Source organism: Suricata suricatta, chromosome 11 (genome assembly GCF_006229205.1).
Source record: "Suricata suricatta isolate VVHF042 chromosome 11, meerkat_22Aug2017_6uvM2_HiC, whole genome shotgun sequence".
Lineage (NCBI taxonomy): Eukaryota > Metazoa > Chordata > Mammalia > Carnivora > Herpestidae > Suricata > Suricata suricatta.
Genome location: NC_043710.1, coordinates 79,408,651 through 79,422,818, shown reverse-complemented (window position 1 = coordinate 79,422,818; position 14,168 = coordinate 79,408,651). Strand labels below are relative to the sequence as shown.

General features: G+C 36.5%; 1 non-coding gene across 1 annotated transcript; it reads right to left on the bottom strand.

The window, feature by feature from the left end:
• Window positions 1–230: 230 nt before the first annotated feature.
• Window positions 231–392, bottom strand: LOC115272922. The gene has a single exon (XR_003900567.1). It is a non-coding gene; the product is annotated as a U1 spliceosomal RNA (small nuclear RNA).
• Window positions 393–14,168: the final 13,776 nt, after the last annotated feature.

Below are 14,168 nucleotides of genomic sequence, written 5' to 3'. Positions count from 1 at the left end.
CCAAGCACTTAATTCTTTTCCATTTGACTTAGGTTGTCTTCCTTCCTTGGGTCTGTCATGATCATCTATGTGGAAATACGCCCCTAACTCCAGAGAGAAACTGGCAAAGATGTTCACTCTAAAGCAAACTGTTATGTCTAGACCACAGCACAACCAGGAAGCTTCTGAATGGAGGATTCATTCAACCCCCCTGGAGGAGTTTGCTAAATGTCAGATTTTTTTTTTAACCAAGGGAGACTGTGAACACAGTCCCACACTACCACAGATTATACAGTCGAGTTTCTCACATTTGGGGAAATCACAAGGGTCATCACATCCAGAGTGCAATGGATAAGCCTTGTCCTGGGAAAACTACCATTGTAATCATAGTTTCTTCTTGGCCAGGTAGGTATTGCTAAATATTAGATTTCAACATGCAGTAGGTTTGAAAACAAAACAAACTTAGGAAGCCTTCAAACAGAAGGGCAGTATGGACTCATGGTTGTTATTATGTGTCATATAAACAGGGACAGTTTATTGAGCAAAAGCTTGGTTGCATTCGGGTTGCCAGATGAGATAGGAACATAACCCATTACCCATCATGCTAAATGAATTCAAACTGTGAGTTGTTTTCTTAGCCACCATAAGCTTTGTTTTCTGATGGGATCCAGTTGAATCTGGTGGCAGGGTGCGGGAGAGGAACTAAAATAATTAACTGTACTCTTCACAGTGTGGATCTGGCAACTTTTAAAGTCTAAAAGGGACCTCAAGTTAAACATTATCATGTTTTCAGAGAAGCGCACAGGACTTTAAATTGTTCCCAGTTTTCATGGCTCTTGCTGCAGGAAAGGGCATGGAGAGGAGCAAAATGGATCACCCTTATTTCAGTTGAGACTCCTTATTCAACAGGGGACAGCATCCTACATCTTTTTCACTCATCTTTGAATTTTGCATATGCCAGTCCTCAAGACATTCCTTGTGGAAAGTTACCCTTACAAAACCCAGGTTGAACTCCATATATATTGTGGTAAATAATTTTGGGAAATGATATATACTTTATCTCCCTCTTGAAGATTCATAATGCTTTTAGTTATCTTATAGACTCTGAGAATTTCTAAAATCAAAACATTTTAATTATTTTGTATTCCCTTGCAAATACTTTTTTAGTCCAGCATTTTTGGAATTTATTGTTAACATATAAACTGAGTCCTAAAATCTCCACCAAAAAATTATTAGAAATAATAAATGAATTCAGTAAAGTTGCAAAAATTAAAGCCAGAAATCAGTTGAGTTTCAATATACTAACTAACACCCCCAAATCAGTTGTGTTTCTATACACAATAATGAAGTAGCAGAAAAAATAAACTAGTAAAAAATTTCATTTATAATTCCAACAAAATACTAAAATACCTACAAATAAATCCAATAAAAGATAAAGGCTTGTGCTTGGCAAACTATACACAACATTGATGAAGAAAACTGAAAATGACATAAACAAATGAAAAGATATTCTGTTCTCATGCATTGGAAGAATTAAAATTGTTAAAATTTCTATATCACCCAAAGCATCCCTATCCAAATACACATAGCATTTTTCACAGAACTAGAACTAAGAATACTAAAATTTGTATGAAACTCCAACAGACCCTGAGTAGCCTAACTAATTCTGAGAAAGAACAAAGCTGAAGCTGTCATAATCCCAGATTTCAACATATACTACAAAGCTCTAGTAATCAAAACACTATGGTACTGGTATAAAAATGGACATAGATAAATGGAACAGAAGAGAAAGCCCAGAAATAAGCCTACACTTCTATGGTAAACCAACCTCTGACAAAAAGGCAAGAATATACAATGGAGAGAAGAAAGTTTCTTCAACAAATAGTTTTGGAAAAGTGGTCAGCTACATACAAAAGAATGAAATTGGACCACTTTCTTACACCATACACAAAAATAATCTCAAAATAGATTAAAGACCTAAATGTGACGCCTGTAACCATAAAACTACTTGAAGAGAACATAGGCAGCAATTTCTTGACATCAACTGCAGCAACATTTTTCTACATGTTTCCTAAGGCAAGGGAAACACAGGCAAAACTGAACTATTGAGGGTGGAGTTATTTTTAGAGAGTGTATTGTAAGCCCTGGGGGAGTGAATGAGATAATTGCTGAAACATCAATGATGTTCTGGTCTCAAGAACACAATTGCTCTATGGCTCTGGATTCAGAGCCCCATGATCTTCCAGGAGCCTGGAAAGGACCCACTGTAATTGCCTAGCAGTCTTTGAAACTGCACATCTTCCCTGTATGCTTTCACGTAAACACCAGATGTGTGTTTGATCTATGTCTGGAGGCTCTTTGTGTTTTCCTCTCATGCTCTGACATTCTTGGATCTTTATACTAGGTGAACATGAAATAAAGACTGTGCAGTTTGCTGCTGCTGCTGCTGTTTCACTAGCAGAGGCAGGCCTGCGCTCCGCTCAGTCTCAGTGTCTGAGAACTTTTTCCTCAGTGCACGGGCTACAAGTGGTGCCCCAACAGAGACCAGCAGGATCGACTGGCTCCCTGCTGTGAACCTCATCTCTCAAACCAAAAAATGAGAAAAGGACATCTGCTCTTCAGGTAAGAACTATCAGCACTGAGTGTCCACGACGCTTATTCAGGTAGGAAATACTGGCACTCGATGCCCACCATGAGATGAGAAATTTATCCCTAATCTTTTCTGTTTCAATCAAGCATGCAGAACCCTTCGTTGTCTTGTTTCTTTTCATTTTGTTCTCATGTTTGCTTGTCTTGAGGGTTTAATTATGTAAACAGCAGATTATACATAAGGAGCAACTCCACATGCTTTTGACTCATCAGGATGTAAACTCTCGAAGATCTGATCCAATTGCTCTCTATAATTTATTAGCAATGCCCCTGGTACTCTCCTGAGGGGTCCCTTGAAATGGCTGATTGGGAGTCCATAGTGTGCTGCTTAAGAGTCCTCTTGGCCCAATAAAAATCTCTAATTTACACACCTGGAACATATGCCACATTGCTATTGATATTTGAAAAGAAAAACCTGATTGAAATAGTTGGCAGGACTTGGGAAAAAATTAAAAAAAATTATGCCTCTGCTCATCTATCTGCACTAACAGGCTTTAAGACCATGAGACCTCTTTCTCTGTCCTCTGGGATTTTACCCATACCCAACCCTTCTTGATGGTACCTCACTTCTTCTGCCTTTCTTTCCCTCTCCTTACTTTTACACCCCCTGGGATGCAACCTACATGACTAACTTCTATACCTTCTGTGTGCCTCCAGCACCATGGGATTCTCCTCCAGTCCTCAATGTCAAGGAGCAAGGAGCACACCCTTGGACTTAAGGCACCCACTTCAAGCTTCCTCACCAGTATCCCAAATAAAAATTGACAATGGCAAACATATTGCTTGACTTTTAAATGGACTCAAATGTAACATATTTTTATTTAAAATACTTTAAGTTTGTTTGCTTATTTACTTATTTTTAAATGTCCCAGGGTTTATTTTTGAGAGAGAGAGAGAGAGACATACAGACAGAATCAGAAGCAGGCTCCAGGCTCTGAGCTGTGAATACAGAGCCTGACACTGGGCTTGAACCCACGAACCGAGAGATTGTGACCTTAGCTAATGTCAGACGCTTAAACAACTGAGTCACCCAGGCATTCCTAAGTTTATTGATTTAAGTAAGATAGACCTGTCTTTAAAATTATACACATTAAGTTTAAAACTTCTTCTACCTAAGTTTAGTAAAGGTCAAATAAGCTCATGTTATCTCTGTTGCAATTTTTTAACAAAAAGACAACTTAAAATGATGGATAATTCTCAAAGATTTTCATGAGCAATTGTTAAGATAGCTTTCAAGGTCCTTGGTAACCTAAAACTTTAAGGTTTTATTTGGATGGTAAACTAAAATTCATTTGGCATTTGGGCCTTTTCCAAATTGGATGAAATGCTAACGCATGGCTTACTGAACATAGGTTGTGCTTTTGGCTTCTTATTACAAAAGAACTAAGAATATTTAGATCCATTGAGAAACATGCTTAATGCCTAATTGGCTCATAAATTTTCCATCTAAAAATTCTAATATAAAAGATAGTTCACAATTGGTTATTACTTAGTTTTTACTGGAGACTAAGATTTCTAAGGGTTAAAATTCAGCTAAATGTAATTAAGCCTGATGAAAATAAAAGTAACTCTTTTTATAGAAAAGTAGGAAATATGTAAAAAATATATAAGGAATGGGAATGCACTTTTGTCAAAGGTTAAAATAAAGTAATTTTGTCCAAAATGAGACTGGTTGTTTGAAAAAAATAGCTTGGGACAAAATCTAATTACAAAGAAAACTTGTAGAAGGTTCATAAATAATCTTTGGGAAAAAATTTTGTATATGGTTAGGACATACTAAGGTTTGAAATAAATAGATTTTAAAAATACACTAATACAATATTAAAATTCTGCCTTTCTCTCTGTTCAAAAACAGTTTTCTTAGATTGTGGATCTGCTCTTAATAAAATGTAAACAAAGGTCTTTTTTCTTTTGTCTGCCAGGAAACCCCCAAAGATTTATGTTTTGTCTTTTTTAGGTCTTTAATTACTTAGTCAAAACTTCTCAATGTTAAGGGAGCTAGGTTTTGTTAACAACTATATAAACCTACATATTTGCCTTAAAAATCTCTTATTGCTACTTTGGTTAAATAAATAATTAAAATTTATAATAATCTATAATCCTATTTAGGGTGTGCTTTGTAACTTTCTAAAGTTTTAACAAACCTCTCAAGAATTAAATTGTAAATAAAGTCTTTTTAACCAATTGGGCTTTTTTATTTGATACGTTACTTAAAAAGCACTGTCAAACAAATAATAATAAACCTTAAGTTATATTGCTTGGGTCAATGATATAACTGCTCAAATATACATAAAGTTCCTAAAATTTTAGTATGTTTAATATAAGGTCATCACTTAATATTCTAATTATCAAAAATAACTACATTTCCTTTCAATTATATCATAATAAACTCTCAGGTCACATTATTAACCATGTCCAGTTTTAAGTCTTTTGTCATTTGTAGTTATTGTTCTGATGTACTTACAAAATGTGTTTCATATTCAAAGAGATTTATAAAAAAACCTTTTAGGACAAATACAGGTATTTGACATCTTTAAGATCATAAAACAAATGGGTAAAGATTTCCAATATAAGAAAACTACATTCAAACTAAACAAAAATTAATAACATAAAACCAAGTAAACAGAAAATTTTATCAACTATCAAAGGACTCTTATTTGGGCTTCTTTATTTTTGTTATTCTAATCATGTTTTGCTCTTTTCTCCTATGTCTCTCTGCCTGATGCCAAGACTCCACTGCCACAACTTCGAGCCATCATTAAACATATTTAAACTACTCTTATTAAAACAAAGGCTGGGAAATGCCACTCCTAGAGCACGATTAATGAGAGTTTTATTCACATTAAATAATTTACGTTTAGATAGAAATTTTCACTCTGCAATGCTCAAACATTTTCAAATGAAACAGATACTCGCAAAACCTAAGGTATGATATAGATTTCCCAATGAGGGGACAACCTGGAAGGGTCCATTACAGTTGTTAACATGGAGGAAAAGTTTTGCTGCTATGCTTTCTCCTCAAGGTGCTATGTGAAACCTGCTCAGTTAATAAGTCCACATCATGAGTTGGCACAGAGATTCAAAAATCCAATACCCAACTTTAAACTGATGGTGGTGGCTCCTCCCAATGGGATGTCAAATCCAAATCAGAGGAAGATTGCAAGACATCTCCTTGGGTAATGTTTGATAAATTAACCTCACAGGCTAAAGAGGTTTTAGTCAACACAGGCATGCCTGTGACCCCTAAAGATATGTTTCTGTCCATCATCTTTTGGCTTACTTCCAACTCAACTAAGGTCATACTCTTGCGAATATGTCTGCCTTCTTTACCTGTTGCTTTTACTCACCCACACTCTACTTTTACCTGTTGGGCTCATCTATTTAGCCCTCCTATGTTTGACTTAGTCTCCTGGGAAGATCCTAAATTTCCTGTCTAATATAATGACTCCTCTATTACCGGAGAACAATGGGTTCCCATTAATGCTGATGATTTGCTTACCTATCCATCCCATAGGCACTTAATAAATTGGACTTTTTCTCACTTGAGCATCCCTCTCTGTTTCTATTATAATCCAAATACTTGCAACATTAACCAAAGCCTCTGTGTCCCTCTTTACAAACAATGGTATGAATAGCATATGTAATGAATGGCATAAGACACCAGAAGATGAATCCTGGATAAGTACTATCAAAGATCAACATTTTGTTCTCATGATAAAAAGAAAAGAAAACCTAACTAAGGATAAATGAATACCAAAACCTCCTGTGCCAGCATATACGAGACCCTGGTTGGAGATGGGGCCTATGATGGCTTCTCATGGGACCTCTGCTGTTCTTGTAATTTTACCCAAATATTCCTATTTAACAATACAGTCCTTAAAAACTGGGGACCCAAAGGACTAAGGGTGAAAAAAAGTAATAAAACTCTAGAGGGATGCATCTAAAATTGCTCACTTCCTTTCCATTATGACGCTGCTAATCCCATATAGAATTCTGGATTTGTGGGTCCAATATTAGACTCAAATATTCCACTAATGCCTATCCTCTACTAAAACATACTCTTGGAGTATTGGCCTGACACTTAATTTAAAAAAATGTATCCATAGCTCTGCTACATTTATACATGGTAAATTAAACTGGTCCTATACTGGTAAAATCGACAGACATACACAACTTGTACATGACTCTGGTTTCACAACCTATTGTCTCATTCACACTTTATACAATAAGTCCTGGAGTCAAATGCATAGGTATTTTAATTGGGCATTTGACTCGACCCTAAATGTCTCCATTAACTACTTAAAAATCAGATTGCAAAAATAATTACTAGAACTTCAACAAAAGACTAACAGGCCACAATTAACACTTTCAATTATATTTCTAACTGGATCAAACCAAAAAACTCATTCTCTGAATTCAATCTATACTCCTGGTGTAACCCTATTAGATTATTGCTAATAACTTTGGTTTTCATTGCAGTTGTCAAAATGATGATGTCTCTTTGCTCCTCTAACAAGTCACCCAAGGTGTTCTTCACCAATACCCTGATCCTCACCACTTCTATGAAAACTCATAGTCCTGCTAATAAAAACAAAAGGGAGAAGATGTGGAGTTGTTTTTAGAGAGCATATTGTAAGTCCTGGGAAAGTGAATGGGGTAATTGCTGAAACATCAGCAATGCTCAGATCTCAATTCTGTTGAACGTGATAACAGTATAGATCCAGAGCCCCATGATCTCCCAGGAGCCAGTTATGGAATAGATCCACTGTAATTGCCTAGCAGTCCTTGAGACTGCATATCTTCCCTGTATGCTTTCATGTAAATACCAGATGTGTGTTCGGTCTATGTGTGGAGATATTCTCAAATGATATATTTAATAAGGGGTTAATATTCAAAATATATGAAGAGCTTATAAAACAACACCAACCACCCCAAATAATCTGATTAAAAAATGGACAGAGTATCTGAATAGATAATTTCCAAAGAAGATATTGGGATAGACAAAAGACACTTGAAAAATGCTTAACATCACTCATCATCATGGAAATGCAAATCAAAACCACAAGAAGATATAACCTCATACCTGTCAGATGGCTAAAATAAAATTAAAAAAAACACACACAAGAAATAAGTATTGGTAAGAATGTGAAAAAAATGGGAGCCCTGTGTAGTATTGGTAGGCATGCAAACTATGGACACAGTCACTATGGAAGACAGTATGGAGGCTTTTCAATAAAATTAAAAATAGAAATACAATATGATGCAGTAGTTCCATTACTGGGAATTTACCCCCCAAAAATGAAAACACCAATTTGAAAAAAGATATGCACTCGTGTATTGATTGCAACATTATTTACAACAGTCAAGCTAAGGAACCAACCCAAGTGTCCATCCATAGATGAATGGATAAATAAGAAGTGGTATGTGTATGTATAATGGAATATTACTCAGCCATAAAGATGGATGAGATTTTTCCATTTGCATCAACATGGACTACAGGGTATTATGATAAGTGAAGTAAGTCAGAGAAAGACAAATACCATATGATTTCATTTATATGTGGAATTTAAAAAAAACAATGAATAAACACAAAAAGCATGAGACCTATAAATATAGAGAAGAAACTGATGTAACCACAAGGGAGGGGGTGAAGGTGGGTGTGCAAAATGAATGAAGGGGAGTGAGAGATACAGACTCCCAGTTATGGAATGAGTAATTTATGGTAATAAAAGGTACATCATAGGGAATATAATCAGTGGTATTGTAATAATGCTGTATGGTGACAGATGACAGCTACACTTGTGGTGAGCATAGTATGAGGTACAGAGTTGTCATATTATTATGATGTACACTTGAAACTAATTTTGAATGTCTACTCAATTAGAAAATTCATTCACAAGAGATAAACTGAGGGGTGCTTGGGTGGCTCAGTCAGTTAAACATCATACTTTAACTCAGGTCACGATCTCATGGTTCATGAGTTTGAGCTCCTTATTGGGCTCTGTGCTGACAGGGCAGGGCCTGGAACCTGTTTCCAATTCGGTTTCTCCCTCTCTCTCTGCCCCTATGACACTCTCTCTAAAAGATAAGTAAACATTAAATATTTTTAAAAATAGGGATAGACTGAGACATACTAATTTTATTTCACTTGAGCAAAAACCTGTCTGAATAGAGTGGCACCAGACTGAATTGGTTAGGAGTGTTCTGATAGGAGCTGATGACTGACATATAGAGAAGATGCAGATACAAAAAAAAAAAAAAGAAAGAAAGAAAGAAAGAAAAAAAATTATGTTATTGGCAATAGTTTAAAGCCTCTTTGACTGTTTGTGAGTGGATTTTCTTAGGTTTTAATTAAGTAATTTTGAGGCATTTACATGTTTAGATTTTTATTTGCTTAGGTAGACCACAGTGGCATTAGCGCAACCTCAGTCTAATGGCCTCCTTTTAAAATTAACACCATGGAACCATATTTACAGAATAATTAATTAACATCGCAAGGAATCCGTGTTCAGCATACACATTTTGGACAATGTAAACAAAAGGAACATGCACCTGACACAGCAAATTACTGTGAAACACAACTTGCAGATGAAGGTCAGTGCTGAAGAATATTTGTATAGATCCATGCTCTAGGGACCTGCAGGAAAATTTTAATGAAGGCAAGTCAATTTTGGCCAGGTGATTCCTTGCTTATAAGTGAGGGCGAGGTGATTGTTAATTTCAGTTAAAATAGAAGGTAAATGACACAATGAGTGCTCTCATCTCTAGATATTTCCATTAAACTCCAAGGGAGCTCATCCTGTCAGACCCCAAAAGCTCTGGACAGAGTATATCCCAAAACCTTATTAGAATCACACAATGATTTATCTAGGGAAACCCAACATGTAGAAAAGTCTTATTGGCTTCTTAATGGAGTGGCTGCAACTCTATTAACACTGAAAGTAGGATTTAAGATAGTAGAGGAATAGGATGACCCTAAGCGTGTCTGGTCCCTTGAACACAGCTCGTTATCGAATTATCCTAAACATCAAAGACATCAACTAGAGGTCTGAACAAAAACTGCAAGACTACATTTAGAAAAGTGACTGCTGTTTACAAGATAGGAGATGTGGAAAGTTTACTGGGAAAAACATTGCTTTGGTTGGTGGGGGGGAGGGGTGGTCGGGGGGAGGGAGCCTGCTTAAGGTAATATAAGCAGCTGAGCACAAAATCTGAACTTTTATCTCATCGCTACCATGGGGGGAGTGCCTACCTTAAAGGTGCTCAAGTAATTAAGTGGAGTAGAATCCCAGGCGTACGGTGTAGCCTGAAGATCCCTTAGGTTGCAGGAAAGGGGTCACACCAACATGCTGTGTTGTTTCAAGACATAGAGGGTACTTGCCTCAGCTGAGGGGTACAAGCTGGGGTTCCTGATTTCTGCTCCGTTTTGACATAAACTCTGAACCTCAGTGTAGTAACGCCTCTGCCTTTTTCACACAGGTCATACAAAACCATGTTCAGACCCTCCTCCAGAGGAGCAGTGCAGGTCTGCACCCTGAGAATCCCTAAAATTTGGCTTTGAAACTCAGTCCTGCACCTAAAAGAAAAAAAAAAAAAGTTTGGAAGCTTGGACACAGGCTGTGAATATGGGGTTCTGACGGAAACCAGGGACACAAGAGAGGTGATTCATCGCCCTTCTGTGGGGTTTCTCTGAAGAGAAGTGGATGCTAAAATTCAGCTTCTGGGCTAGAGAGCATACGCAGCCATTTTCATTTCCCCTCTTCATTCCCCGCTTCAAGAGCTAAAAGGCAGGCGTTAGGCAGCAAAACAGTGCTATCTAGTGGAGGCCAAAGTCGCTTACACCAAACCCTACCCCCTGAGCCCAGAGGCGCACTTCCACTAAAATAAGTCAGCCTTAGAATCCTCACAGAGAACTCCTTTACACCAAATCTACTATCATTGTACTGCAAAGCTTCAGGTCTAGGAGGAATAGGAACTAATTTCTGTTTTACTTTTATCCTTTATTTTTTATTATTTTTTCATTTATTTCCTATTGTTTTCAATTTGTTTGCTTTTTATTCTTATTTATTGCTTTTATTTGTATATGTACATATTCTTTTATTTTTATTTAGTTTTTACTTTATTGTTAATTTTATTTTAGGATCTAGATTATTTTAAAACGTTTTTTTTAAATGTTTTATTTATTTTTGATACAGAGAGAGATAGAGCATGGGAGGGGAGGGGCAGAGAGAGAAGGAGACACAGAACAGGAAGCGGCTCCAGGCTCTGAGCTAGCTGTCAGCACAGAGCCTGACGCGGGGCTCGAACCCACTAACGTGAGATCTGACCTGAGCCGAAGTCGGACGCTTAACCGACTGAGCCACCCAGGCGCCCCAAGATTATTTTAACAAGCCAAGTGAAAACATACCCAGCATCCAGTGTTTTATTTTTTTGTTTTTGTTTTGTGTATGTGTGTGTTTGTTTTTCTTTTCTTTTCTTTACTTGTTCTTTTCTTTTCCACAATAAATGATGACATAGAAAAATTCACTCCAAAAGAAAGAAAACTCAGTAGAACGCATGGTGGAGGATTTAATCAACACGGATATAAGTTCATATGCCTGAACTAGAAGTTAATACCATGATTTTAAGAATACTAGCTGAGGTTGAAAAAAACATCGAAGACATCAGAGAATTGCTTTCTGCAGAGATAAAAGAACCAAAATCTAATCATGCCCAAAATAAAAATGCTATAAATGAGGGGCGCCTGAGCAGCTCAGTCATTTAAGCATCCAAATCTTGGTTTCCACTCAGGTCATGAACTCATGGTTTGTGAGTTTGAGCCCCCCACTGGACTTAGCACTTGCGATGCAGAGGCTGCTTGAGATTCTCTTTCTCCCTCTCTCTTTCTGCCCCTCCCCTGCTTGCTTGCGTGCTCTCTTTCAAAATAAATAAATAAACTTTAAAAAAAGCTGTAACCAAAATGCAGTCTTAAATGAATGCCATGACTGTGAGGATGGACAATGGAGACTAGTGAATCAGTGATACAGAAGATAAAATTATGGAAAATAATGAAGCTGAAGCTGAAAAAAGAGGAATACAAAGGCTAAAGATCATTATAAAAATCTTAGAGAAATCAGTGACATATTAAAAAGGAATAATTATTGTATTATAGGAGCCCCAGAAGATTAAGAGAGAGAAAAGGGTGCAGAAGCTTTATTTGAGCACATTATAGCTGAAAACTTCCCTAATCTGGGGAAGAACACAGAGATTAAAATCCACAAAGCACAGAGAACTCCCATTAAATTCAACAGACCATCAACAATGCATATTGTAGTAAAATTTACAAAATATACAGACAAGGAAAGAATCCTGAAAACAGTAAGGGGGGGGGGGGAATGTCCTTAACCTACAATGGAAAACAGATCAGATACACAGTAGACCTGTCCACAGAAAACTGGCAGGCCAGAAAGGAGTGGCAGGATATTTTCAACATACTGAATATGAAAAATATGTAAACAAGTGTTCTTTATCCAAGGAACCTGTTATTCAGAATAGAAGGAAATATAATGAGTTTCTCAGGCAAACAAAAACTGAGGGATTGTGTGACCTCTAAACCAGCCCTGCAAGAAATTTTAAGGGGACTCTTTGAGTGGAGAAAATAGTAAAATAAAAGACCAAGAGCAGCAAAGACCAGCAAAGGGCCGGAGAACATCACCAGAAGCTCTACAGGTAACACAGTGGCACCAAAATAATATCTTTCAGTAATCACTTTGAATGTAAATGGACTGAATATTGCAATCAAAAGACAAAGCGTATCAAAATGGATTTAAAAAAACAAGATCCATCTATATGCTGCCTATAAGACTCATTTTAGATCTAATGACAAATGCAAATTGAAAGAGATGGGATAGAGAACCATGTATAATGCTAATGGATGTTAAAAGAAACACATAGTAGCTATACAATTTAAAAAGATTTTTTAAATGTTTATTATTCATTGTTAAGAGAGAAAGTGTGAGTAGGATGTGTTAGAGGCAGAGAGAGAGAAGAAGAGAGAGAGTGAGAGAGAGAGAGAGAGAACCCAAAGCAATCTCCAGGCCCTGAGCTGGCTCCAGCACAAAGCCCAATAAGGGGCTCACCCACAAACCTTGAGATCATGACCTGAGCCAAAGCCTGATGCTTACCTGACTGAGCAACCTAGGCGTCCCCCAGAGTAACCATACTTATATCACACAAACTAGACTTTAAAACAATGACTTATAACAAGAGATGAACGAAAGCGTTGTATCATAGTTAAGGGGACTTATTCATCAAGAAGATCTAACAATTGTAAATATTTATGCTCCCAACCTGGAGCCATTCAAATATATACATCAATTAATCACAAACATATAGAAACATGTGGAAAAAGGTAAACCCTCTTATACTGCTGGTGGAAATGCAAATTGCTGCAGCAACTCTAGAGAATGGTATGGAGATTCCTCAAAAAGTTCAAAATAGAACTACCCTCCAATCTAGCAACTACACTCTTAGATATTTACCCAAAAGATACTAACATACATATTTGAAGGGGATATATACACCCAAATGTTTAAAGCAACATTATCAACAATAGCTAAACTATGGAGAGAGGCTAAATTTTCATCAACTAATGAATGGATAAAGAATATGTGGTATATTATAGAAAAGGATATTATTCAGCCATCAAAAAGAATGAATTAATGCCATTTGCAATGATGTGGATTGAGTTGAATTTGTTATGCTAAGCGAAATAAGTCAATCACATATAGACAAATACCATATGATTTCACTCGCATGTGGAATTTAAGAAACAAAACATGAGTATATGGGAATGGGGTAGAGGAGAGAAGAGAGGGAAGCAAACCACAGAAGACTTAATAGAGAAGAGACTGAGGGTTGGTGGAAGGAGGTGAGTGGGAGATGGGCTAGATGGGTGACGAGTATTAAGGAGGGCACTTGTGATGAGCATTGGGTGTTTTATGTAAGTGATGAATCACTGAATTCTAGTCTTGAAACCAAAATGTTTCTGTATATTGACTAACTAAAATTTAAAATTAAAAAAATCAAAGTAAAGGAAGTGGGGAAGGATTCATGAAGGACTAAGATTAGCAAACTACTTCTGATTTATTTAAATTATCAACAGTTAAAGCTGATTTGGAATGGGATCCTTGAGGATAAAAAGACAACTTTTTGGCCCCGAAGCTCACATTCTCCAGTCCTTGACAGAGTCAGAGTTATAATTTTTTTCATATGTTACTCATTTTATTTTCCATTGATCAATGCAGGATGTGGCATCAAAATTTATAAAAGAAAATAAACACAAAAACCAAACATAGTAGAATGGGTTTGACTTACCTCCTTTAACTATGAAATATCAAGTGGACAAAAAAAAATTGAATCTTTTTTTTTCATCTCTCAAGCTCTTAGAATATCAAACCTTTTTTGATGTTTTGTTTATTTTTTTATTTTTTTCTGTTTATTTATTTATTTTTTAACATGTGCAATTATTTTCCATCATTTACACTACAGTAGTTACAGTT